Source organism: Lissotriton vulgaris, chromosome 11, assembly GCF_964263255.1.
Source record: "Lissotriton vulgaris chromosome 11, aLisVul1.2, whole genome shotgun sequence".
Taxonomy (NCBI): Eukaryota; Metazoa; Chordata; class Amphibia; order Caudata; family Salamandridae; genus Lissotriton; species Lissotriton vulgaris.
In genome coordinates, this window is record NC_141699.1 from 224,625,765 (window position 1) to 224,652,660 (window position 26,896).

Sequence of the window (26,896 nt, forward strand, 5' to 3'; positions counted from 1 at the left end):
CGATTTATCTGCAAAAATCATAAAAGCATACAAGTACATTTTATACAATAAATTTAAAAAGTTTTCCCCATCAAGAAATTTGTAAAGAATCTATAAAACAGTTTTCCATATGTAAAAAGTCAATGATGAAGATATGGCCGAAGGCCTCATGTTAAAGCATCTAGTAAAATTAAACATGTAAGGCTTACATCATAGAATTTCTGTATTTCATCACTGCCATTAAAAAGCGCGAAACAACAAAGATGACATACACCTCATCTAACAAGAGTAACTTCAAATAAGCGTTTTTACATGTTCTTATGCCCCAACGTTTAAGAAGAGGTAAGAGTAACATTTTCCTCGGGGCAGAATACAGATTACAGAAAAACATAATATGAATGTTACTTTGTGATGAATGATCATCGCATGGGCAAATTAGGTTCGGTGAAGCCCAATCATTTTGTTTTGGAAGAGTGACCATACGGAAGAAAGTGCCTAAACGCAGCCTAGTAAGAAGCATACGAGGGTAAGGTGCAGTTTCAATCCTGAGATACAATTGTAAATCTTCAATAGGGGTAATTTTTTGGTAACTCAGGGTGGTATTTTTGAGTTTCTCAGTGTCCCATCTAACGCTTTCCAGGTGTGTGATTAAAAGTTTTTTGAGAGCTGGCCTAGACAAATTTTCTAGGGACTCTGGGTCATCATAATATTCAGGATGTCCAATTTTATAGAACATCAGCCGGACGTGTCGTAGCCATTTGATTTTGGATGCAGCATCCAGGTTCATACAATCCATGATGAGTTCTCTGTTAAATTGGCATTCCATAGTGGTCCAGATTTTGTGCCAAAGCAAACACGGGGATAGCTTTATAGTGTCGCTAAGGTATTTGAGGCCAGTCTCAATGTGAGTAATAAAGGTTGAAGAAGATTTACTCACACCTAGTAAATAGCGAATAAAAAGATTCTCACAAATTTGGAGTGAGGACACATTTTCAAAGCCCCATAGGCCTGCTCCATAAGTGACTGTCGCTACACACTTGGCTTGGTAAATCTGTAACATCTCGGCAATTGGTTTGCCCCCAATTTTAGCTGCAAAAGTTCTCAGGGCCCCAATGGCACGGGTAAAGGCAAGCTTCCTAGGAGATATTGCATGTTTCCAAGCTCCTTTCCTCTCAAAAACAACACCCAGATAGCAAAAAGTGTCTGTGCTCTCAATTCTTTGCTCGTCAAGATATATCGAACATTGTGGCCTTTTGTTTTTTTGGGTGCATGGCATGGAGAAAGTTTTAGAGATGTTCACTTTCAGATTTCTTTTCCCCATGTAGGATGAGAATTCACTTACCGCTCTCTGCAACCCTACCTTAGTCCTAGACATAATTGCCGCGTCGTCGGCATATAATAGGATGGGTACAGGCCTACCATTGACGGCTGGGTAGTCACTTGGCAGATTTGTTAAATGCTCTACAATAGAGTTAATATAAAAGCTAAATAGAAGGGGCGCAAGTATGCAGCCTTGCCTAACCCCTCTATTTATGGCAAATTTCTGAGTACATTGCCCCTGGGTCCCGAACCTCACTCTGGCACCGGCATCTCTGTACAGTTCTTTTATGAATACGATGATGGTAGGATCCACCCCAATATGTTCCAATGTTGACCAGAGCTGCAGATGATCCACGCAATCAAATGCTGAGCTACGGTCAACAAAGGTAACAAACAGGTCCCCTTTTTTGGCCTCAGTATATTTGGAAATCAATAAGGACAGGTTTAAACATTGTTCCTGGGTACCCAATCCCTTTCGGAAACCATATTGGAGTTCCGAGGTGACCTTTTTTTCTGTCTCCCAGTGCTGAATTCTCTTAAGGACGATCCTTCCTGCGATTTTCATGAGGCCGTCCAGTAGCGATATAGGACGGTAGCAAGCAGGATCGTCCCTATTTCCCTTTTTAAAGATGGGCACTACAATTGCGTCTGACCAGGTGTTAATTAAGCCGCATTTGTTTCCCATATTTAAAACGTTAGTTAACAGGGGAGCCCAGAATTCCAGATTTGTTTTATAGACATCCACTGGGATGTGGTCGGGGCCAGGGGCTTTCCCTGGCGGGCTTTCCCTGATGGCATTTTCAACTTCTATGGTGGTAAAGACCAGATCAATTGGGTATGGGGATACTGGGGGGTCACTTAACTGGTAATCCTGAGTTGATTTATTCAAGGATGAGATTGCCTTTTGTTGATTCTGGGTGTCCCCCTGGCTGTTGGTGTAAAGTTTGCCATAGTGTTCTGTCCATAGCTCTGCCGTGATTGCTACATCTATGCAATTGTCAGTATCTTTTGTGTTGTATACTGATCTTAAAACTTTCCAGAAGAGGTTAGTGTCCTTATTCCTGGCAGCTTCCCCCAAAGCTTCCCAGGCCTCCCTTTTCATAGTTGCCTTCCGATGATTAATTTCCCTTTTATACTCTCGTCTGGCCTGGGAAATTTGAACCCTGTTTTTCGGAATGGTGTTTAAAGCTTTCTTCAAATTCTTTAGGGCAGCTGTACACCTAGAGTCAAACCACCCACATGCGGGTTTCCCATTCTTTTTGTGGCTCTTGGTTAAAATATCTTTTATGTACAGCTGGATATTAGCGAAAGCTGCCATAATCGCCTTAGGATCAATATCTTCTTCTAAACAGACCAATATGTCTGCAAAGCAAGATGATATGAAGTTGTGAAAGAAGATTGTGGGATTCAATTTCTCCCACTTTATCACATAGCCGTTTATCTTTGTTAGGGTGACCTCTAGTGGATAACGTGGCCCGCTAGATTCCTTTGCTTTCTCCTCTGAGAGCCTAACCCCAAAGGTAATAGGGTAATGATCGCTCATTGGGTCATCCCCTATCTCCCAAAAAGTTATAAAATTGGGTTTAGTGGGGGATATCAGTGCAAAGTCGATTGTAGTTTCACAGCCTCTTCCATTGTATGTTGGGGCAAAGGGAACTGGGGGGGAGCATGCCTGATTAATGAAAGTAAGATCAAAAGGGAATATAATACTGTTAAGGAGAGACCCCAGATTGGTGTGTGAGAAATGGAAAGGGCCATCCTCCTCATGATCTGCAAGGCCGCACAAACCTAACTCAGAAAATGGGCAGATGGCACAATTGAAATCTCCCACCCATAGAACTGTATGGTCCCCCGTGTTTTGATCTCTCACTTTATGGATGTGGTTTGACATTTTATTCAAAATCAATTCCATTTCATTTACTGGCATGTTGTTATAAAAATTCACCAGTATGACCTTTTGTGTGGTGCCCCATTTAAATGAAAGGATTTGGAAATATTGGTCAGAGTGGAAGTTATATACCTTTATGTCCCCTACATTCGAGGTGTATATGCACAAACCCCCTTTATTGCGACCCTGAGGAGAGGGCGCAGCGGGTGAATGGAATGTTCGATACCCCATAATGTGCCTTTCCTCTACAAGCCAAGTTTCTTGCAGGCAAAGTATGCCATGCTTCTGCACAGTCTCCAACCATGGTTTGTGCATGATCTTATTGCCCAGACCTGCTACATTCCAGGATAACAGTGAGTGCTTTAATTCGCTAACTTCCTGGTGTGTTTGGCCCACGTTCCCCGTTACGTCTACCGGGACTTGGGAAGGTACCCTATCTAGATGTTGTGTGGCCCGCACTGGGGGGGGGGGGGGGCTGGACAGGGGAGGGTTGTTCCACCACCAAATGGGTCGGATTGTTATCAATGAGTGGTGATTTATCACTGCTGCTGGCATTCATCGAGTGATTTTGGGCACTCGACCGGGGTGGGAGATCGACGATTCCCAGTCAATCCACCTGATCTAGGCATTCAAACCTGTTCATAGTGGGTGCTCCTTCCCACCAGTTGTTAGTGGGTTGCCATCCCTGCCCATGCCCCTTCCATCTGCGATTGTGGGCTATGGTCCAGGCCCCAGGACACTCTACTACCTGTTTTGGAGGGTAAAAAAAGGTAAGGGGTTTAGTGACAATGGCTTGTTCAGTCGCATATGGATCCCATGTGGTGATGAGATGTGCTGTATGAGGGTCTACAAATGACACCACAATGCAGTCTCCTGGTATCGATTTGTAAGTGCGACCCACCCATGGGACTCTCCTGACCATTAGGACCCTACTCCTGTTGGTGTAAGGGAGCTGCCTGTTGACATTTAGCCAGTAGATCACTTTGTTCTTTAAGGGCCACTGGGTTTCCACAGTGTCAGGGTCAAGCGGGGGTACCCCAGCCAAGATGACAACATAGGGCCCGGCCTCAGGGGGGGGAGGTCAATATAGCCTCCGCGAAAGTTCTGATGATTTTGGTGTGGGTTAGGTATACGCTCTGAAGGAGTGATAGGGTTGCTCGCCTTCTGGTCAGTTCTAGGAAAAGATTTGGGCTGCACCTGTTTTTTGGAAGGTTTTTTCTCTGGTTTTGATGGATTAGATGAGGGAGGGGCAGCGACATTTGCAATTGTCCGGGGTTTGGGAATTGGAGTAGGTTTGGGTAATGGGGGGGGGTAAAGGTGAGGGCAAAATTAAAGGAACAAGGGGGGGCCTCCTTAGAAGCTGGAGCCGTTTGGATGCCAGTGTTAGGGGCTGGTACAGGTTGGATGCCATCATTACTAACCTGGGGGGCACCCTCAGTGATATGGGGATATTTTGCTTCCAGCTGTTTTAGGCTAAGCGTGGCCAGGGATACTAAGGTTTTATCCATTTCAAGAAGGTGATTCTCAATGCGTGACAGTCTGAGTTCAAAAGGTGTCAATAGTTGTTTCAAAGTAACCCAGACTGTTTTGAGAAAGTCTTCATCGTCACCCGCTTTGTCCATGTCCCTCCCTAGCTCATTTTGCCCTCCCCTTGTTAAGTTATCGCCAGGGACAGTAGGATTCTCTAGAACAGGGGCAGTAGTGGAGTTAAAATAAGTAAGATTGCTATCACCCCCTGTTAGCTGGGTAGCTGGAGGCGATATTTCTTTAAGCTCCCCTGTGTTGGGCAGAGTTCTTCTATGATTGAAAAACTGCTGCCTTGCAATTTTTGCTTTCTTGCGAGCATAAGCAGATTTTGCATTGTTTTTCTTTTTCAGACCTTGGCGATCTAGGTTTTTACTTTTTGCTACAAAAAAGGAAGGGGCAGGAATGTCCGGCAAAGTGGTAGGGTTTCCCTGTTCAGTAGGCAATTGACCCTCACTAGGTTTGGAGGTCATGGGTGAGAAGATAAAGGAAGAATCTAATGGAAGTGGGGAGGAGGAAGGGGGGGAGTGATGGACGTCGGCGAGAATCAACAAGGGGGGGGGGCGTAAAGCCTGTTGGGGGGATGCAGCAGACGCAATGTTTCCCAGGGAAGATTTTTTAGAATTAGCAAATGTTTGGGAGAGTCTACGCGCAGCGTCTAGCTCGATTGAAACCCTCTTCTGCATTTTTGTGATTTCGGCATCTATTGCCAAGTTTGTTTTTACAAGAAAATCGTCCAAGGTACCATTTGGCTTAGTTAAACCCAGCGCAGTCTTACTGCGACTCCCCCGAGTACACATAATGTGTGACAGTTATGATTTCTGTAGAGTACTCACTAATCTCAGAGTCCAGGCACGATGACAGTGGCAAGAACCAAGGGGGGTGGGCCAGGCCAGTCCTCTTAGTCCTCGAACGGCCTCAAACGGTCCCGCCCTTGTCCCGGGCTTCTCCCGGCGCCCTCCCGCGCGCTCCCGCGCAGCGGGGATGTTGCTTCACTTTTATGCCTATGAGATTGGTGGATGAGGGGTTGGAGCCGGCAGGGAGAGCAGCCCAGGTGGTGACGGGCGCGCGGGGACTCCTGGTCCTTGGAGTCCCCCGCTGCTAGCTCGCAGCCCTGCCGGTCAGTGGGAACGCCCAACTCCTTGAAGGAAGGTGCAGTGTGGCGGCCGCTGCTAACCGCGCAGCGGGACCCGCGAAGCGGGTCCGGCCAGTAGTAGCGGCAACAGCGGCAGCAGGCAGCAGAGTCACCAGCAATCCGAAGGTGTGGCTTCACCAGAAATCCGAAGGTGTGGCTATCCATATACAATGGCCAACACAAGACCTGTAAGCGGATTTCTATTTTCCTTACTGCATGTTTCTACAGAAGGTTGCCATTGATTTAAAAAATCTGTAATGTTTGGAGCTTGAACGAAAATGTGTTGGAGAATATATTTCTAATCTTGTACCATCAGTTGCGTAAGAGATACTAATAAAAATATATCTTGAATGTTCTAAGTGGATATATACACAGAATAGTTGTACAGTCAAGCTAGTTGTAGAAAACAGAATTATACCCTTCTAATGGAAAGATCTATCCATACCTGTGGGAGAGGAGTAGAAACCATTCTTGACAGACTGGGTACCCTGCAACAAGTTCGCAGATACCACGTGTCACTAAAGATATGTGAAAGACATGCCAGGACAACATTCAAGCACAATGGAGAACCCAGCTTTTACTACTCCGGTTTCTCAGCAGCAAGCAACTCTTCAACCTTCCAGCCATGCTTTCAGAGAGCCAATAGATTCTTGGTACTGAAGCCCATCTTGCATTTTTCTTTCGGTAAAAACGTGTAAGTGGGTGGAGCAAAATAAATTGCAGCCCTGCCAGTTTTTTGTAAACCAACAAATTCCTTAAGTACTAGCACTTTAATATCACTTTGATACAACTCTTAATCGGACTCCTGTTCAGATGGTCAATGGCCTCTTAAAACAAAAGATTGTTAAGGAGAAGAAAATGGGAGTGGTGGTGAAGGATTCAGCAGGTTTAAGGGGCAATTCTGAGGATTGGAAGACCTATTTACACAGTATAATTAAGCCGTCTAAATCGTCCAAAATCGTAGAACACTGACATCTTTATCACAGGTGTCTGATAAGGAAATTGTTTCATTAGGTGGTGAGAACTCAAAGTAGCACATAATTTCGAGATCTCCTGCCAGGCACCATTACTCATGCCACATAAGCCCATAAAATTGTCTGCCTGGCCTTGCGAGAATATCACTAATGCACTACTGTACTGGAGGATCAGAGATAGAGAGATGGACTCAGATAGCTGAGTGCCGGCCCTACCGGCCCTACCCACCCCACCAATGCCCAAGATGATGAGCGGTTGAAACTCCCTGCAAGAAAGTACTTGTGCAATGACTTGCCTCCTGGAGTCCTGACAGACGAACTCAGGCTCCAGAAGCTGGTTCAGGCAAAATCTGTGCCAGAAGGACTGGCCAGAGATTATGTGGCCTGCCATCTGGCTGAGTCCTGGTTAGTGCAGAGGTCATCGTGTGAGATGAAGGCAAAGATCTTGCCAGGGCACAAGGCAACTAGGTCTCTGCTGGGACTTGGGACTGCTAACTGCCACCATTAGTGAAGAGCTGCGTGGATGTCTGGCCTTCCTCTCCTGCCGAGCAAGTGGGTCAACTGCAGGGCCAGTACCACCCTCCAACTAGCCACAATGGCGCCCTGTAGCACACTGAAGAGAGTACACCAGGAATTCTCTAGGAGGAAGAGTGTCTTTACATAGGTGATGCGCCCACAGGCAGAGCACACGCTGGTCGGATGATTTCTAGGCCAACCCAGGCAGACTCCTGTGCTCACTCTTTCTGGACTCCGTCTGTTCCTCGCAACTATAAATTGATTATTTATTGTCAGAGCAAGGTGTGATTTGTCCCTCTGTGAGGCTGCAGGACAGACAAGAGCAGCTCAGTGGACTGGAACCTGTTCATACGAAAACTGAGAGTACATATTAGGTCGCGCTTTGGCACACAGTGCAACCAAGTTGTGATGCCCTAGCAGTTGGTGAGGCTATTTTATTGACACCCCTTGGAAGCAGCAAGTCAACTAAACACAAGAGGGCATTCCCAAGGCACCTATGAAGCCAGTGACAACTAGAGCCCTCAACCTTGCTAATCGTACTCCGCGGAAGCTATCGGACATTGTTAAACAGACTGAGACCTTAGTGAGTAAACTACAGTCAAGCCCAGCTGCCCTGAAAAAAATAGCTCCTGGACCTGACAGAGTGGGTTTTATCAAATATAGTGCAGGGGATTCGGCAGGGTATTTCAGGCACAGCATCATGTTGGGCCTTGTAGTGTCACAGCTAGAGATATGGTGCAGTGTCTGGAATCCTGGCTGATATCAAAGATCGAACTCGGGTCCCGGCATGGAGTCCCCCGCCTAGATCACCCCGTAGACCACTGGTGGCGAGACTATTCCACCACAGGGATGGGGATGCCATGATTCAGGCCATCCGTTCCAGAGGCCCTCTTATGGTGGAAAATAGCAGTCTCCCTTTTCCCAAGTTGTATGTCTGCAGTTGACCATCAATGGGCATCATTCACCGCAGTCAAGGGAGGGCTGTGTGAGACAGCTATATGCTCTATGCTACTATTACCTGTAAAATTGAAAGTGAATGTGTATAACACGATTGAATAAATTACTATGAAGAGGGAAAAGATGGCCCAAACAGTAACCATCCTCAAGTGCCAAAGGAGTCCAAGGATCATGAAGCGACCATCCTGGCGAACTGAGATAGCAGCAGTGGTGGAGATGATAGGGTCTCAACAAGAACGGGATTATCCTGGAACATTCCCCGAGCAGCATGGTCACTAAGGCTCTGAACTCTCTGCGTTGGGATTGGTAGATGCTATAGCTGACCCTGATAACTGCAGGAATTTGTTAAATATGCCCATGGTGGCACCTCCTACAGATAATGATATACACTTCTAGGAAGATGGTGATCAATGGGAAGTGTACAAGCCAATCTACCATCCGGATTCCGCTCTCTTTATCCTAACGGTGAGGTTTGTGATTCACAGACTTTGTTTAGAAAAATGGAGTGACATTTCTACTGTGTCTTAGGGATGGGAGTTGTGGGACGTTCATGATGGGTCAAAATAAGTCTTTATTTGGTTTTCGGGATGGGTGTCTCTGGACTAGGCTTCTAGTGGGGACATACTCCTGGACAGATCCTGGGGGTAGACATTGCTACAATAGCCTCTCGTCCTTGGGTGCTAAGCCAAGACACAAAAAAATATGCAGGGACCTATACCATGGGTGCACTTTTGAGACTTTCTTTAATAATAGGGCCCCCAATTTGGTCTGGCGTTGACCATTACCTGTTGTGTTTATTAAGGTTCTCTGTATCAGGTGGCTTCACTGCGAGTGAGAGCATTCTGCTCTTTCACAAGAAGCATATCGGCACACAAAGTAGTTTCGTTCAGTGCCAGTAACTACTGTGGCAGTGTGTGCGTTTACAGACCAAAAACAATTTTTGCTTTTGCCAAGGTTTGTTATAATGGTGAGAGCCCGGCAGCTCACACACCAATAAGGTTTAACAAAAACCATGACAATTCACACATTGACAAAACTAAAAAGCTGGCCACTTATTTCTAAACTACTGGCTTTGCCAATGCTTTTTTTGTTTTTGTTTCCCATAATCTTATTGAAACTGGTTACACTGATTTTCCATTATGAATATTTTGGGGAAATACTATCATGCTGTAACACATGTTACTAAATGATGCTGCAAAGAAATGGTACCTGAAATTTTACAGTAGTTTAGCGAATTTTATTTTTCCTGCTTTACTTTTTTTTTATATAAACATTTTATTCTGAAAGCGAAGAATCATCAATCTTGCTTTCAAGCTTCTACAAATATTTGCATCAAATCAGAGAGCATTCTGGGAACATCATACATAGCCTCATACTGCTCAACTTTGAAAACGTGTGTTCGCATTTTTGTACTGAAAGCACTATCAGTAGTGCAGGCAGAGATTACAACATTCACTTATAGAGCTCACTCGAAAAATAAAGGCTTTCAATTAATGAACCATAAATACAAGTTTGAACAGCAGGTTGGCAGTGCCCTTCACTGATCCATAATGCGGTACTGCAAACTGGCAGCCAACTGCTGCAGGGGGTTGGGCCTACCTGTCCAAAGGACAAAATATACATAAAAACGTGTTGCCCTTGACCCCAAACAATATGTCCTGGGTGTCAGGATATAGGAATTCCACATCCCTGATTTGCATAAAGCGATCTTAAGTCTTCACATTTTCTAGTCAACGTGTGTTTCGTCGGTTAATACACCAGTAAACTTCATCAGGGCTAGTAGCATATCATCATAGTAAATGAAGCTGGGGGGCGCTAGAGGGCGCACTGCGGAATGGCTGGCTAGTGTGTCAGCTCCGCCGGACGGTCGCGCGCCTAGCGACCTTTAACCCCTTGGAACCCCACGAAATGAAGCGGCGATCATAAATATGGGCATCGGAAGGTGAGGCCGACATCTCGCATCAAAAATAAACGGCATACTGAGCGGGGAAGGAAAGATCCAGCCCAAAGCCCGGAGTCCTAGCTGGAACATCGCAAAATGGCCTCTCCGGACACTCGGCAGATCGGAGCTTCCCGAGGCTCCTAGCACAGCGGGACACATGCCAACACCCGGCGCCACATGGTAAGTGGCTATTAACCACCAGCGCGACATTTGCGGGGCTCAAGTAAGACCCCAGGACACAACGCAACAGAAAATCGGCGTGCGTTCCACTGTGGGGAAGATGGCGGCGCCCGTGGAACGCACCAGGCTGGAGGCGGCGGCGGACGTTCCCGCCGGACAAATCCCCCTCGATGTCTGTCTGAGCAGAGCGCAACTATAGACTGGCAGCGGTGGAAGGATCACGGCGCTTTCCATTGATTGTGCCACGCATCGACCCATACCCGGCGCACTGACAGCTGGACAACGAAGGGAGCCGTAAGTGGACCAGATACGGAGGTGAGCAGACAGGATATCTCACATACGAAGGCGCCTGAGAATTACACGCATAGTCACCAGCGCAGCGCCGGCTCCACCAACTGTACGGGGACTGCCCCCCCCCACAACGTGTGGTGAGAGTGTAAAGTATTGCCCTTGATGTGCCTCAACGGTCCAGTGTACAGCACCGCCTGCCGCACCTGACGGAAGAGACCTCGCTGGGCGCCACCCTACATCCAAGCACCAGGTAGCCCGCAGATGACCACGCGAACGGCTAGAGGGGGAACTGCAGTAACGGCGCCTCGTGCCATCTCCACAGCCAGTACAACATCGGGCAGCAGCCCAAAATCAGCAGAGCAGCACACGTCCAAACAGCACCCTGAAATGGGGAAGCCTGACCGGAACCAGACTAAGCTCCAGTTCGAAAAGCGGAACCAAGGTAAAAATAACACAACTGACCCAGAGGTGGACGGGGGCCACGAGACATCAGAGGGCACAGGCATGGAGTCGGTTCTGAGGGCGATACAGCAGAGTTTACAAGAGATGCACGGCAAACTCGACAACGTGGTGCAGAGGGTTGATAACATGGCGGCGAAAATTGAACGACACGACGGGCGCCTCACGGAGGCAGAGCAGCGAATCTCGAGGCTGGAAGATGAGCAGAAGACCACAACCAAGACCTGCGGGGGCCTGGAAAAAACAGTGGAAAGCCTGCGAGCGAGGGTGGAGGACCAGGAAGCTAGGTCCAGGCGGAACAACGTACGGATTTCGGGCCTGCCAGAATCCACAAACACAGGGAAGATGGAGACTTATGTAGAAACCCTGCTGAAAGAAATCTTTGGTGCCGACAAACTGTCTCCAGTGTTCCTGGTGGAACGCGCACATCGATCACTGGCGCCTGTGCCGAAACCCGGAGCTGCCCCGCGCATGATCATTGCCCGCATGCTTAATTACAGGGACAGAGACACGGTCCTGAGACTGGCACGAGAGCTGGGGAAAATTACTCACCAGGGGAACACACTAGAGTTCTACCCAGACCACACTATGGCGGTGCAACAGGCTCGGAAAGAATTCGCCCCTGTCAAAAAGAAGCTCAGAGAACTTGGCCTGGAATACGCCATGTTATATCCGGCGAAACTCAAAGTCATCACCGGCGGGAAACCTGTCATACTACAAACGGTGCAGGCGGCACAGGAATATGTCAAGCAACAAGGCAAGAGGAGAAAACAGCAAGACAGGAATGAACCAACAAGTGACGTGGAATGAGTGAGAAAGAACACTGTCCTGCTAGACGGATTTACGAACTTCGCTAATGAGTTACGGCAATCTATAAACACTGTGGCCTGCAGACAATCTCATGAACCATGATGGCCGCGAAGATGGCGGCGGCTGGACTGGAATGGCGCTTACGAACATTATGTGAGTGCCGCCCATGTGTCTGAGATGCCGTGGAAGTGCTGTTTAAGTTGTGAGTATACGAAAAGCTGTTGTAAACGGGGAGAGACGGGGGGGCCGGCTACTAGAATGAGAGGCAACGGGCAGGTAGCCGCGGACCCGACCGGCCTGATTGTTCAACTGTTCACTGAGCGGGAGAAACTACGCACGTTACATAGCACAGCCCACCTATGCGCTGGAACTAGAGACGTAGGGGAGTCTGGTGTAATGGAGATGTGACATTGCAGCGGTGCTAATTATGTTAAGTGGGTGTCAGGGGTTGGAGGAAGTCACACGCAAGCTATTCACTAAAACACACGCTTGCGACCGTCCACATCCACTATGTGGATGGAGATGTGTGAACCTGGTGACACCCCCAGGAGTGTGTACCCCGAACTATGTTGGATGCAGAAGTTACCGTTAAAGTTAAAGTTACTTCAGGGATGGCTTTGGCAAAGTTTGGGCGCTAAAGTGGGTGGGGGGAGGGCGGGGGAATCGGAATCTAACCGACTGCAACCTCTGTGTCTGAGAAGCATGGCGAACTCCATGGGAATGTACTTTCATGTGCATAATGTTTGTAATCAGCAGATGACGTTGTCACTATTGAAAGATGTACGCTATGGCACCATGCACACATGTTATAACAAGCAGACTAGACGTCTGAAGTGTATAGTTCATCACCAAATACGTACACATGACACGTAGTCACACGCTGAAAATTCTCACTTGGAATGTGAGGGGTCTAGGCAACCCGAAGAAGATCAGGCGACTATTTGCTTATTTTGATAGATTGCGAATTAACATTGTTTTCTTGCAGGAAACACACTTAGAACGAGATAGCACCTCCACACTGGGGGCCAGATGGGCTGAAACAGTAGTTCACTCTAGCTACTCCACATATTCACGAGGGGTGAGCATATTAATCAGGAAGGGTACGGGCTTTGAAATTACAGACATACAAAGAGACACGGCTGGGCGGAGCGTAATGCTAGCAGGCAGACTTAGACGGCAACAGATTCTATTGGTGAACACATATGGCCCCAATATGGATGACCCGGGGTTTTTTAGCAAGGTATGGCACAACATCGCAAACATGCAGGCACCTCATGTACTGTGGGGAGGGGATTTTAATGTCACATTGCAGGACGCTCTAGACAGAGCAGCACACACTTTGGAACAACATGGTAATGCTAGGGCAATGGTGAGAGACGCAATGGAGGACCTACATTTGGTAGATTTATGGCGAGTTCGTAACCCAGGGGTGGCAACAGCGACACACATAAACGCAGCAAACAACAGTTGGTCCAGGATAGATTACTGGCTGGGCACTCAAGAGGCACTCTCATGGGTGGTAGATGTTGCGCACTTGCCACGTACACTATCGGACCACAGTCCGGTACTTTTAGAAGTGGATATCCCGCACTATGACCCACCACCCTTCACCTGGCGCTTTAACGCAGCTGCATTGAGAGATCCAGTGTACGCCTCCACAATACATAAGGCAATAGGGGACTACTTTGATCTTAACGGCCCAACCACGGAAGACCCAGGTTTGCTGTGGGAGGCCTTCAAGGCTACAATCCGGGGAGTCTGCCTCAGTACGGCCTCGGGCATCCTGAAGGACATCAGACATCAATTACACACACGTGAACAAGCCATTCAAGCACTAGAACAGTCATACACGCAGACGGGAGACACCAAAATCTTGGGGAATATTCAGTCACTATTGACGGAACATGCCAAATTTGCAACGGACGAGCTGCAATATGTAACTAAACGAGCTACTGCGAGGAGGTATGGAGAAGGAGGTAGACCTGGCAGGGAGCTGGCCGCAAAGATATGCACAGGCAAAACACCGCAAAATATCACATCCATAACCACTAGCACCGGGGGGGTGGTCACGGACACCAAGGGTATACTGCGAGAATTTATGAAAACGTATGGCACACTATACGAGGCACACCCAACGCCGTCACAGCCTGAACTATTGAAATACATGGAGGATATTGAGATGGCGTGGCTAGCAGATGGACATAGGAAATACCTAGAACGCCTCATAACTATAGAGGAAGTCACAGACACCATCAGGCGCCTACCTAACAACAAAGCACCGGGACCGGATGGCTTTGTTGCGGAATTTTTTAAGGCATACGCTGACCTCCTTGCACCGCATTTAGTACAGATGTACGGGACGGCACATGAGGCCCAGAAACTACCGGCTTCGCTAAGGGAAGCCCTGCTCATCGCGTTGCTAAAACCGGGTAAAGACGCGGATAAATGCGATTCATACCGTCCTCTATCGTTGTTGAATGTAGATACCAAAATCATAGCTAGTTTGCTGGCAGACAGGCTAAAGCCACTTATGCCAATGTTAATTAGACCCGATCAGTCGGGATTCATCCCAGACAGGGCCACCACACACAACACCCGAACACTGTTCGCATTAGCACATTATCTAGCTCCGGAAACGAAGGCTATGGCAGTGCTCCTAGACGCTGCTAAGGCGTTCGACACTATTGGCTGGCCCTTTATTCGTGCGGTACTGGTGCGCATGGGGTTCCCCTGGATATTTCAGGGATGGATAGCGATGCTCTACACAGACTTGAAGGCACGCATCAGAGTGAACAGATACATATCAGAACCCATACAAATCTGCAGAGGTACTAGACAGGGGTGCCCGCTATCACCGATGCTTTTCGCTCTGGTGCTGGAGCCTCTGGCCTGCAAAATCCGGAAACATTATCACCACTCAGCGATTCAAATGCCCTCCCGACCCATACACATCTCACTGTACGCGGATGACATGGTGTTGTATGTTAAACACCCGGAACAACACCTAAATCCCCTACTGAGGGAATATATAAAATTTGGTCACCAAGCCGGCTTACAGATAAACTGGGATAAATCTCTGGTGCTGGCACTAACAGATAGCACACAACCGACTAAGCTAGACTATCCATTGGAGTGGCAAGAGGAACCCACAAAATATTTGGGAATATGGTTCCACAGAGACCCTGAAGTGGTCATTAGGACAAACTATGGGCGAACGATTGCAACCCTGGAAGATAAAATAAAGAAATGGAACAGACTGCCACTTTCGTTGGCGGACAGGGCAGCGATAGTGAAAATGGTGCTTTTGCCGAAATTTCTATATTTATTTAACAACATCCCAATAAAACCTCCCGCTGCTGTCTTCTGCAATATCAGGACGCTAGTACTTAATTTGCTGTGGGCGGGCAAGCAGGCAAGGATGGACCTGCGCACCATGACATTGCCATATGCCAGGGGGGGGTTCAAAGTACCAGACTTCTACCTGTATTACTTATGCGCGCAGGCGCAATACGCACACTTTTGGTATCATGAAGTGCCCTTCCTGACACATGTGGCGGTGGAGGCGGGCGACACTGACCCGATTCCTTTGGCCAATATACTCACGCACAAACGCACCAGGCTGCATGACCGTGATATTAACACGGTCAACGCGACCGCTGAGGCATGGCGACTAATAGGCAGGGAAGCAAATTGCCTGCCACTGTACGCACCCACACTCCCACTGGCACATCACCCAGCCCTCTCGGTAACACAGGAAAAGGTTGGCATGGATCTGTTCCGGCGGGCCGGAATAGACACATTGGGGGACCTATACAAAGATGGAGAATTCCAGACACTAGATAAACTACATTACATCACAAATCCATCTCCACTGTTTAATTTCAACTTCTACAGGCTACAGAGAGCAATACGAGAACACTACCCAACATATCCTGAGGAGCCGCCTACCCTAGTACCTCTACAGCTACTCTTGACTACACCCAAAGCATCTCACATGGTGTCCAAGCTTTATGCGAGTACACAGGGGGCGGTGGGAAACAACACACACAAGGCCAGGGACAGATGGAGCGCTGGGCTAGCAGAACCCCTGACAGAAGTAGAATGGGACTCCGCATGCATGCTTACGGGTATGCTGACACCCAACGGGAATTTGAAAATAATACATTACAAGTATTTACATCAGGTCTACCACACCCCCCAGAGGCTACACAAGCATGGCTTACGGGAAGATTCAAACTTCTGCAGGTGTAAACAAGCAGATGCTGACTTTATGCATCTAGCGTGGCACTGTAGAAAGGTGGCGGGATATTGGGAACAAGTCGTACAGGTATTGAACGAAATGTTAGGGGTTATCATGCCGTGCGAAGCAAAGATCTGTTTATTGGGTATAACTCCGCACTTGAGAGCCTTGAAGCGTAAATTCTGTGCTGTTGCTCTCCTGTTGGCTAAGAGAAAAGTGTCAATCTACTGGAATAGTAGAAGGGCACCAGAGGTGAAACGCTGGATTGAAGACATGGTATATTGCCGAGACACGCTCAACACATACGAGGAGGAACTACCGATCGGCTCTAGGCCCAAAGACTACTGGGGGTACTTACGTGACTATTTGCTTGAGCATGGTACGTCAGATTCAGAATTTGAAGTGATGCGAATGGACATCTGATGGTGACAACACAGGGCGAACAAATGTGAAGTGCTGGCACCTAGGAGGGAGGATGCTGTGATGCAGAGGGGAGGATGCAGGGAGAGAACTACAAGTTGGGGAATGTACAATTATGTTGAGTTTCAGTTAAAAGGTTCAAAAAACTGTGAAAATGTAAGTTTATTGATGTATCTGGCAGCGAGCATAGCACTGACGTGCGACTGGACTCTATCTGACAATTCGCCGCCGGTCCGCTGGATGTCGGCTGATGGGCTGTGTACATCTAGCACTGTTGCTGATAACCATAGTTGCTGGACGCCGGCCCATTGAGGTTGTAGGCGAGCACGCTATAGGTGATTATCGATTTGTCTTGTATGTGATGAAACAAAGTGCAATAAAATTCTTACACCAAAAAAAAAAAAAAATAAATCATAGTAAATGAAGCTCTAAATTTAGCTTGATTGTATTTATGAAGTATCTTCAGAGACTGCTCCAGCGAAACACAGCATCAGACCAAATTTCCTTCTTTCTCGAAAAAGTCTATAATAATATTCTTTTAACAGGTATTTTTCCCCAATCCAGAAAGGAGGCCATAGTTGCCCCCCTTAAAAACAAGCCTGATGATGACCCAGACGACTTTAGTAATCTGTGCACAATATCACTTCTTCCTGTACCAGCTAAGGTATTGCAAAAATATCTGAATCAGGAACTGGTAGCATTCATAGACTCCTAGGATCTTTTGGATCCTTCTCATAGTGGATTTCGGAGTGGCCACAGCACGGAGTCCGCTCTGCTGGCCGCCACTGATGCCGGTCATTACTAGGTTGACTAGGGTGGATCGGCTATTTGGTGCTATTGTACTTATCATCGGCATTCAATACTGTGTCCCCTAATCGACTGGTTCACAGACTGAGCTAGGCTGGGTTGAGGGACACCGCTCTAGCCCTAATGGAGTACTTTCTTACTAACACATCTCACATTGTGAGTTGTGGTCACTTTAGGGCAGGCTCTTTCTGGCTACCTTGTGGGGTGCCACATGGCTCTTCTCTTAGCCCAATTCTGTTTAATCCAAATGTGGCCCCCTTGGCCAAGCCGATTAGGTCCTTCGGTTTCCAAGTACTATCTTACACGGATGATATGAAAATGATTGTATCAATATCCTAGGACAACACTGTATGACTGACAAAACAACTTAATGAAATTGAACTGGTTGACACCGAATGCTGACAAGTCTGAGATCTTGATTTTTGGAGAGGAAAATTCGGTATGGGCAGAATTGTGGTGGCCTGAGTTCTACGACCCCCCCTACCTCTTCCTGTCATTGAGGCAAAAAATGTAGGGGTGGTCTTAGTCACCTCCCTTTCCTTCGATACTCAGGTGAAGGAGACTGTGAGCTCCTGTTTCTATATCATCAAAATCTTAAGAAAGGTTTTGCCTTTCATTCAAGCTGTGATCATAGTTGCAGTGGTCATCATGCTCATTGACTACTGCAATGCCCTGTACCTTAATATCAATAAAGGAACTCTAAGAGACTCCAGACTATTCAGAATGCAGTTGCACCTTGTCCTGGATGTTATCAAAACGTCTGTCAGTCAGAGAGGGCATTTGCGCTCGGCACTAGCTGCTAGTTGAGAAGCGTGCAACTTTCATAGTCCTATGTCTTGTTCACACTGCACACCATCACCAGGGTCCGATGTATTTGAGAACGGCCTTCCACTGATATATACCCAATAGACAATTGAGGTCTGCCTCTCTTAGGAAGGTGGAGGCACCCAGATTTTAAAAGGCCAGGTTTGGAAGGGTTGAGGGAGGGGTTCTCCTTTCGGGTTGCTGCTGCCAAGTTATGGAACACCCTTCCCTCCCACAGTTTAAGTCTTTCCTCTCTTGCTGCTTTTCGTAAGCACTTAAAAACATGGCTCCTCTCCACCTCATGATAGATAAGTCCAGTTGTCTTTCCTCTAGTTGCTCTTACAATCAGCTATCACTTTCACACCCTCGGGTATAATGTGCTCATCAAATTAAAAAAAAAAAATCAAATTAAAAGCCAACTGCAGAACTTGTGCCCTATTAAAGAATACCTTGGAATACGAGTCGATCATTCAAACTGTGCCTGTTTCGCTTAAAGGATGTGAAGACTTCTGGAATCCCCCTGCTAAGCTCTGTGATGGGCAAAATAGATCTAGCCAAGATGATTAAACTCCTCCGCCTCCTTTACCGTTTCACTACTGTAGCAAGTTTGCCTTTGGTGCATTGTCACCCTAGATGTATCACATTTTACTGGGCCCAGTTTAGCTGGTTTTAGGCCTTTGTGCAATTTACCACTGCTAAACTTGAGGAGATCTACGGCAAATGGCCAAGAAGGGAGGCAATAGTACCATCTAGTTGGCCAGGAGTGAGGGGTGAAGTAATGGAGCAGTTCTCCCAAGGTCGTATTAAAATTGTGATAGCCAAATTAAACTTAACACGAGCTGCTGGTCCAGACAATCTACCCGCCATTATCATAAAAACAAATATAGATTGGTGGGCGGATTTGTTCGCAAAAACGTTCTTAAGAATACTAAAAACAGGAACGTTACCAGATAGCTGGAAAGGGGCTATTATTAGACCCATACACAAAAAAGGCGACGTAAACTCCCCTAAAAACTATCGCCTGATAAATCTCTTGGACATTGGGGAAAAAGTCTTCTCTAAAATCGTTCTGGGTCTATTAAAAGATTGGGCTGAAGATAATGATATAGTACCTCCTGAACAGGGGGGTTTTAAAGAAGGTCATTCAACAGTGGATCATTGCTTTGCCCTCTGGGCGGTAGCGCGGAAGTCTATAGAGCAAAGGGGTAATTTGTTCTGCTGCTTTGTAGACTTCCGCGCAGCATTCGATCTTGTAAGCAGGGAACAGCTATGGTCTACCTTGAAAGGCTATAAGTTACACGCAGACCTGTTAGCCCTTATTCAGGCCTTGCATACAGATAACTGGGCCCAGGTAGTCCTGGACGAGGATGGTGGATTATCTGGCAAGATCCAGATTGGAAATGGCCTGAGGCAGGGGTGCGTATTAGCCCCGTTGCTATTCTCTTTGTTTATAGCGGACCTACCTCGGAATCTAAAAGAGGTTAGAGGGGCTAGCCCAAAGCTAGGGGGTAACCATATATCCTGTCTGCTTTATGCAGACGATCTGGTGATCATGGACCAGACGGAGATAGGCTTGCAGAGGAAACTAGATATGTTCCATAAATACTGCTTAAATAAAAAACTGGTAGTAAATATGGAAAAGACCAAAATCCTATGCTTCGGCAAAAGTAAGACCCGTTTCCCTTGGTATTTAGGTACGGAACAACTTGAGAAGGTAACGGAATACAGATATCTGGGAGTATGGTTCACTAGTAACTTGAAATGGACCACCCATCTGGAAGCGTTAAAAATCAGGGCAACAGCCTCTATAAAGGGCTTAAAAAGGTTTAATAGCTTCTACGGAGACTTGTCAGATAGGCCGGCTATAAAGGCCTACCTGGCAATGGTCCCCGCGCAATTCCTATATGGATCAGAGGTTCTCCTCCTTAGCGGGAAAAAAGGTTGGGATAAAGAGGAGGGTATGATCCTAAAAAGCTTGTTCTCGTTGCCGAAATCAGCAATGGTACAAGCAGCAAGATTGGAGATAGGAGTCACTTCTTGGGCAATTACATCCAGGATGGCACTAATACGGTTCTGGCAGCGTCTGGAGACAGGGGAACCTCCCAGAAAAATATCACAGTGGTGTAGAGAGGAAATTGCCTCCAGCGAGTTATCGTGGGCTAAAGAAACAAGACTCTCACTAAAGGAAGCCTATGGGAAGCTAGGGATAGAACTAGATACCCAGTTAGGACATACCAATATAGGCAAAAAAGAACTACGGTCATTGGGAGCGGATGTGTCCTGCATATGCGATCAAGAGTATCTCCGACAAAAAATATCGGTGTCCCATATGATCCAAGTATGGATTTCAGAAGTCCACTCCTACCCTTACTTGGATAGGTTGCCGAATCAGCACTTAAGAAGAGAGGTTTTAAAACTGAGAATGGGCATAAACCCCTGTTATGTAAATAACAGGGTTAAAAATTATATGATAAATAGTAATGGCAATTGCACATGTACGCTAGGTACCTCCTGTGATATTATTCATATTTTATTAGACTGTAGGATGACCCTTGATATACGTAAGGAGATTTTAGGCCCGCTATTCAAAACTTATAGGATTATGAATAGAAAGCAAGCTGTAGATCTCCTGGTGGGGATGGTAAATCTGGATATAGCCTGCGCCTTGGGTAAATACATGAGCCGAGTCAGGGGGTTTCTCCAGAGTACAGAGGTATAGGCGTATGGTAACGAGATTGCACTTCAATGTATGTATTATGTTTGGAAGACCTGGTCACATATGTTTTCTCATGTTCACCCTTGTAATTTTCACATCCTAGGAGGATACTGATTAATAACAAAGTTACTGGGGTTTCCTCTCGGAAAGGACTGATATGCAATTTTACAAATTTTATATATTTTGTGTTTTTATAAAGTTTTATAAAATGTATTGTGTATACTTTTATGGTTGTAATAACCCGAATAAAGTTTTAATGACCGACCGACACTGCTAAACAGCATGAAAGTGCCTGTGCTTCCCCTCTAAAACTTGAGCTGTACATTGGAACTCCCTGTTTCATTTTCCGATAAGTCCATTGCAAATGGTACCTAATATGAAACATGGCATGGAATGTTAGATGCCAAGTGTGGAATGCGGTATTTATTTAAAGCACTCACATGTGATAAAGATATTTTTGCCAGGAGTACCAATGTGCTCGGGCTAGGCTGCACTTTAAAAGCACTGAAGTAACATACTTCAGGAGAAAGTGAACTTGCTATGTAGATAAATCAAATTTCCATATAAAGACGTCACCCTCAAATGTGTACTTTAAGCCCACAGGGCAGGGTGCTGATATACAAAAATAGCCACACTACATATTGGGGGTAGCGTGCCCACGCAGTGAAATAGAAGCCAAAAGCTAGATCACTCTGGTTATACTTTACTCTAACAGGAGCACAAGGAAATAAAATCTTTACACTCCATCTCTGCTTAGGAAAGCGCCAGAAAAATGCTTCAAAGTTAATTAGGTTTAGTTTTTTTTTAAATCTGGCTTATTTTTGATAACTTAAGTAGAAATGTACCTTTGTAAAAAAGCACTTTAGGCAGCCTTGATCAGAATTTGCATAAAACCAGTTCTGCCTCTCACCTCACCTCCAGAGCTGAAATATATATCCTTGGCTGGGAGAGGTAGCCTTTCTGGCTCAGAGGACAATTACTTCCCACTAGGCCTAGGAAATGCCAAAGGGTGTTAACTGTTGACCACTTAGCAGAGATTAGCGTCCTGGGAGTGGACAGGAACAGCAGGCAAAGAGAAGGGCAGCTTTAGCACTACCTCTTTTGAGAAAGAAAGGACAGGGAGGGGGGGATTCTGCTTCTCGCTTTTAGGATTCTGGTGGACATTCAGGCTACAGCCACAGTAGGAGGAAAACACGGTGTTGAACCAATCAGGTAGTGGAGTGGCCAGGAAACTGCTGGCAGGCATGTTTTTAAGGGGGGCTCCTATGTAATTTTCAGCTGTTCTAAACCCCTCATCAGCACCACACAGAATCTCTGGTGTAAAAATGTGCGGAGCTGGGCTAAGAGTGGCTGCCTTCCTCTCCACAGAGTGAAAACCAGAGCCCTTTCAACAGAACCATTGCCCACAGGGATCAAGTACTTTCGTTCTTTGAAATCACAAGCAAACATGCTAAACTACATGTGTAATCCCCACACACCAGAGAAACAGAGCTCTTAACAAATCGCTGTATTAAAAAGAGCATAAACACTCTGAAGAAAACTTCTGCCCCACCCCCTCAACATTACCCCTACATGAACCAAAGTTGTTTCTACAACTCAACACATACCTAAAAAGGAATAAAATGTAGATCAATTAACAAGTGCATGTCTACATAATTAGGCTACAACTTTCTACATGTATACCACTTCAATGTTCCATGTATTAAAACTGGTTAAAAAATGGCCCCGGTCTTGCACAACCGCCTGTTTACACATCAATCAATAGTCAACACCACTGACTCCTGGTTCACTTCCTTCTTAGTATTCAGACCAAGTAATAAAAAACTTCAACTTTCATATATCACCACAATTGACCATTAATGGATTGTGTTTTCAGGAGTGTTTTTGCATTGCTCCGTTCTGATGAAAGGATAGCTTACCATGAGCGTAGTATAATTGATAAAATGGTTAGAGTCATGTTCTTTGGAAAATGTTTGAGCAAATGTGGAAGGTTGTGCTGTTTTATTTTCAATATTTATAGAGTGCGGGGAATGAGGTAGATTCTAGTTACCAGATAACTGAAGAAGACTGCCATTAGCTAACCAAAAGAGATGGCCTGCTTTCATTTTCTAACGAGCTAGTTTGCATTCCACCATGATTGTTTTCTAGAACAAGCATTAGCTTTCCAGATAATTCTGGCTTTAACGTGCAGAGCCCTGAATTCACACAAGCACATCGCTCACCCTATATACATGCCTCTCAGTCCGTATTTAAACAGGCTTACCTCTCACCCTGTACTCACAGAGCACATCCTACAGTCTTACGGTACAATGCTCCCCACACACGCACACAGGCCCAAGACGTACCCTTCATTGTGTACTCACAGGCACACCATTGCAGCCTGCACTCACACCTTTTACTCAGGCCTGCCAGTCACTCTTCACATACAATATCTCACCAATTAACCCTGTATACACACCGTGCCCTCACACAAGAACTTCCCTCACCCTGCACCTTCTCAGGCACAAGACTCCTCCTCATGAACACAGGCACAAGACTCATTTTGCACTACACAGGCATAAAAATTCACCCAGCCACAGCGTATTTCATTACACTCCTTCGATATCCTTCTCTATGCACATCGGCCCGACAGACCTTCCATCGGCTCATTCATAGCATAAGATCCTTTGGATCCTACTCTGGATATAGTGTGAATGAGGACAAGTCTCTGGTTTTTCCTCTTGCGGGGGACCCTCCGGTCCCAACGTCCGCATGTTTGGAACTGGGAATTCAGGATAAATTTAAATATCTGGGCATTTGGATCACCAAGAATGAAATGGAATTTACACAACTGAATCTGCAGGGACAGCTGTCATGATTGGAGGGGACACCCTGTTTCCCTCATGGGGCGGGCTGTCCTCTTTAAGATGATGGCCCTTCCTCACCTACTGTGTGTTCAACAGAACACTCCCTATAGCATTCAGGACTCTGTCTTTCGTATGATAGACTCGGAATTATGCCTGCTACTGTGGAGGGGGGAGGGGGCGAGGCAGTCCCAGAATTGTGCTTAAGAAACTGCAGAAGGGAGTGTATGAAGTGGGACTAGCAGTCCCGGACTTCAGAAAGTACTACTGGGGGGCCCATTTTATCAGCATCAATGGCTGGGTCTTTTCCCCCTAGAAGAGCCAGCATATAGGGTGGACAGACTGACGTTGGGCTCGGGCAGTCATTTGGGAGAACTCTATCGAAAGGGTGGGGGCTCAGCACATCTACCACCACATACAAACATGGTCATAGATATTTGGCATAGAGCAACTAGAATGATGGGGTGGGATCAGAAACTCACCGAACAGACCCCACTATGGGAGGGGAATTTTCTTAAAGAAGTGCACAAGCTACTAGGGAGCCGGGGGTGAAGCCCTTATAGGCATTGACTTGCTTGGAGAGGTCTAGAGAGGTGGTGCTATGATAACCTTTGATAGTTTGCGAGAGGGCTTCCAGTTGAGTGGAGGAGAATTCCTTCGACATTGCCAGCTGCGCTCTGCGCTACATTGCCACGTGAAACAAGGGACAAGTTCTCCCAGAATACACCCCATTGGAGGACAGGCTGCTCTTGGACCCCATGATTCAAAGGGCAGCGTCATTAACGTACAAAAAGCTGGTGAACAACACCCTGGATTGTTTAGGCCCCTTGCTAGAGGCCTGGGAAATTGATGTGGGCCTGCTGGAGGACGACGACTGGGAAGAGGCCCTCCATTGCCCTAAGGAAATAGCTGTCAGAGCGTGATTAGGATTGGAACAACTCCGTATCGTCCACAGGTCATATGCCTCGAGAATGGTGCAGGTGTTTATTAAGGGAGGGGGCCCCACAGATTGTCTCAGGGAATGCAGTGAGAAGGGTTCATTTTTCCATATTTTGTGGTCATGTCCCATGGTCCAGAAATTATGAAAGGGTGTTACCCAGGTTATGGAAGCTGTACCAAGTGAACAAGTTCCGCTTGAGCCAAGATGGCACATTCTTGGTGTTACGGGAGAACTCACATGGCCAAAGTGGGCCAAAATGTGGCTGGCTCGGGGCGGGGGGTTGTGAAGAGAAACATAGCGCAAGCTTGGGGAGCACCCGAACCATGGGGAAGAATAAGGGGGCCTCGGACAGAAAATAGAGGCCAGTGATAAGACTTGTGAGGAACGCCAGGTGGTTTTATGGGCTGCTCATGGACGTACTCCAATGGGTTTTGCTGGGCTCCACACATTTTTTTACACCAGAAGTCGGGATACATTGATCTGATAGTGGTCATGTCTGATAAATGTTTATTAATGTATAATGCGTATGCCTGACGCTTGCGTTGTTTAATAAAAATATATATTTTTTAAATTTAACCAGTCACAACTTACTGTAGACAAACCCGATTCTTCTCAGGAAACCATACTAGTTCCCTGTGCAAAGCTGCACATTTTTGTAGGCTGGAGGCACACAATCCCTTTGGGATTTTAAATATTAAAAGCTATTGACAGAAGCAATGTAGTTCCGCACCACTTGCTCTGCAAACATGGATGGTGGTTGGAAGCATGAAAAAGTGAGATTCGGGGAAGGAGGTTTAGCAATAGAGGCAGTGCACTTACTTGTACTCTACATTTTACTTCCCACTGGGCCATACTGAGATAACAGCTGGTGAAATGGCTAGAAAATGGGCTTGTGAAGGGATGGCTAGATCTATGGATGAGGATTATGTAACTAGATGGATGGATGGATGGATGGATGGATGGAGGCATAGCTTGCAAGCTTGATGAAGGATTATACTGACGAAAGGCAAATGTGTTAATGAACAGCGATGGATGGGCTAATGGATGGATGCAAGCGTGTGGAAGGAGGGATGATGTAGATCTTGAAGGAAGGTTAGTGGATGCATACATTTATACATGAACGTAGGGTATATGTACACCTGAGTCAATTAATGATTGGATGGATACAGATGTGCAAACATGAGAAAAGGAGATAGACATGGGGAGTTAGTAATAGAGAGAATGTATTTACCAGTGCTATACTGTAAAGTAGGTTTCCTGCTTGGTGATAGCACATGGACAGAGGGACAGGCGAAGGATGGATGTACAGACTGAAATTGTTTTCTGTATGTGCAGATTGGTAATGTGATAGTAAAGCGGGGACGTATGGTGAGTGAGGTGGTCCTGGAGTGAAAGGGTGGCAATATCGCAATGTAGACTGGCAGTGTGGTGCTGGGAGGGACTGTGTATTTCTGGGAGTGGTAGTCTAGTGCCACGGAGGTCTAAACATGGTTGAAGTTTAATAGTGTGGCTGGTGAGTCAGAACAGTGGGCATCGGTAGTGGGCTTCTTGTATGGAAAGGCATTGAACTGGAGAGTGGCCTGGTTTCTCTGTGAAATAATAGTGATATGCTGTAGCCTGGCAGCGTGGCCTCAAGGCTGGATTACAATGCAGGGGTGTGGTATAGGGGTGCTTGATACCGAAAGTGCCAAGTGCTGTGATTATGTAGTGCAATGATGGTGAGCAGTGGTGCACAGAGATACTACTGCATCATTGGGGCTGACTGTGTAGTTTTCTGATGCAACAGTGCAGGGTAAAGAGCCAGTGCATTGCAGTGATAAGGTAGTACAGTAGTGATGTGAGTGGTGCTATGACTTGGTAGTGTGGTCAGGGTAATATTGTAGTCATATCAGTACAGCATTAGTGGAGGAAAAGGGAGGTTGGTGCTTGGAGACAGCACTCCTCCCACGTACATGGGGGGGGAAGGGGGCGGAACAGGCCAGGCATGTGGACTAATCACATTGCTGGATTGCTGTTGACCCCTGTTTCTGTTGCCGCATAAATAATGGTCTGGAAAGGAACATTTGTTTGTGAAAGATCGAAGCACAAGATGATACACTGTAGGTTTTTTTCATAATCACCAGAGCATGTTACACTTCAAGGTGCAGGGCA

The 26,896-nt window shown here is 46.5% G+C and overlaps 1 protein-coding gene across 1 annotated transcript in view; it reads right to left on the minus strand.

Moving 5' to 3' along the window:
• The window catches only part of HPS4 (HPS4 biogenesis of lysosomal organelles complex 3 subunit 2), a 231,350-nt gene that overhangs the window by 173,424 nt on the left and 31,030 nt on the right, over nucleotides 1-26,896 (minus strand). The gene's annotated exons all lie outside the window — the stretch shown is intronic.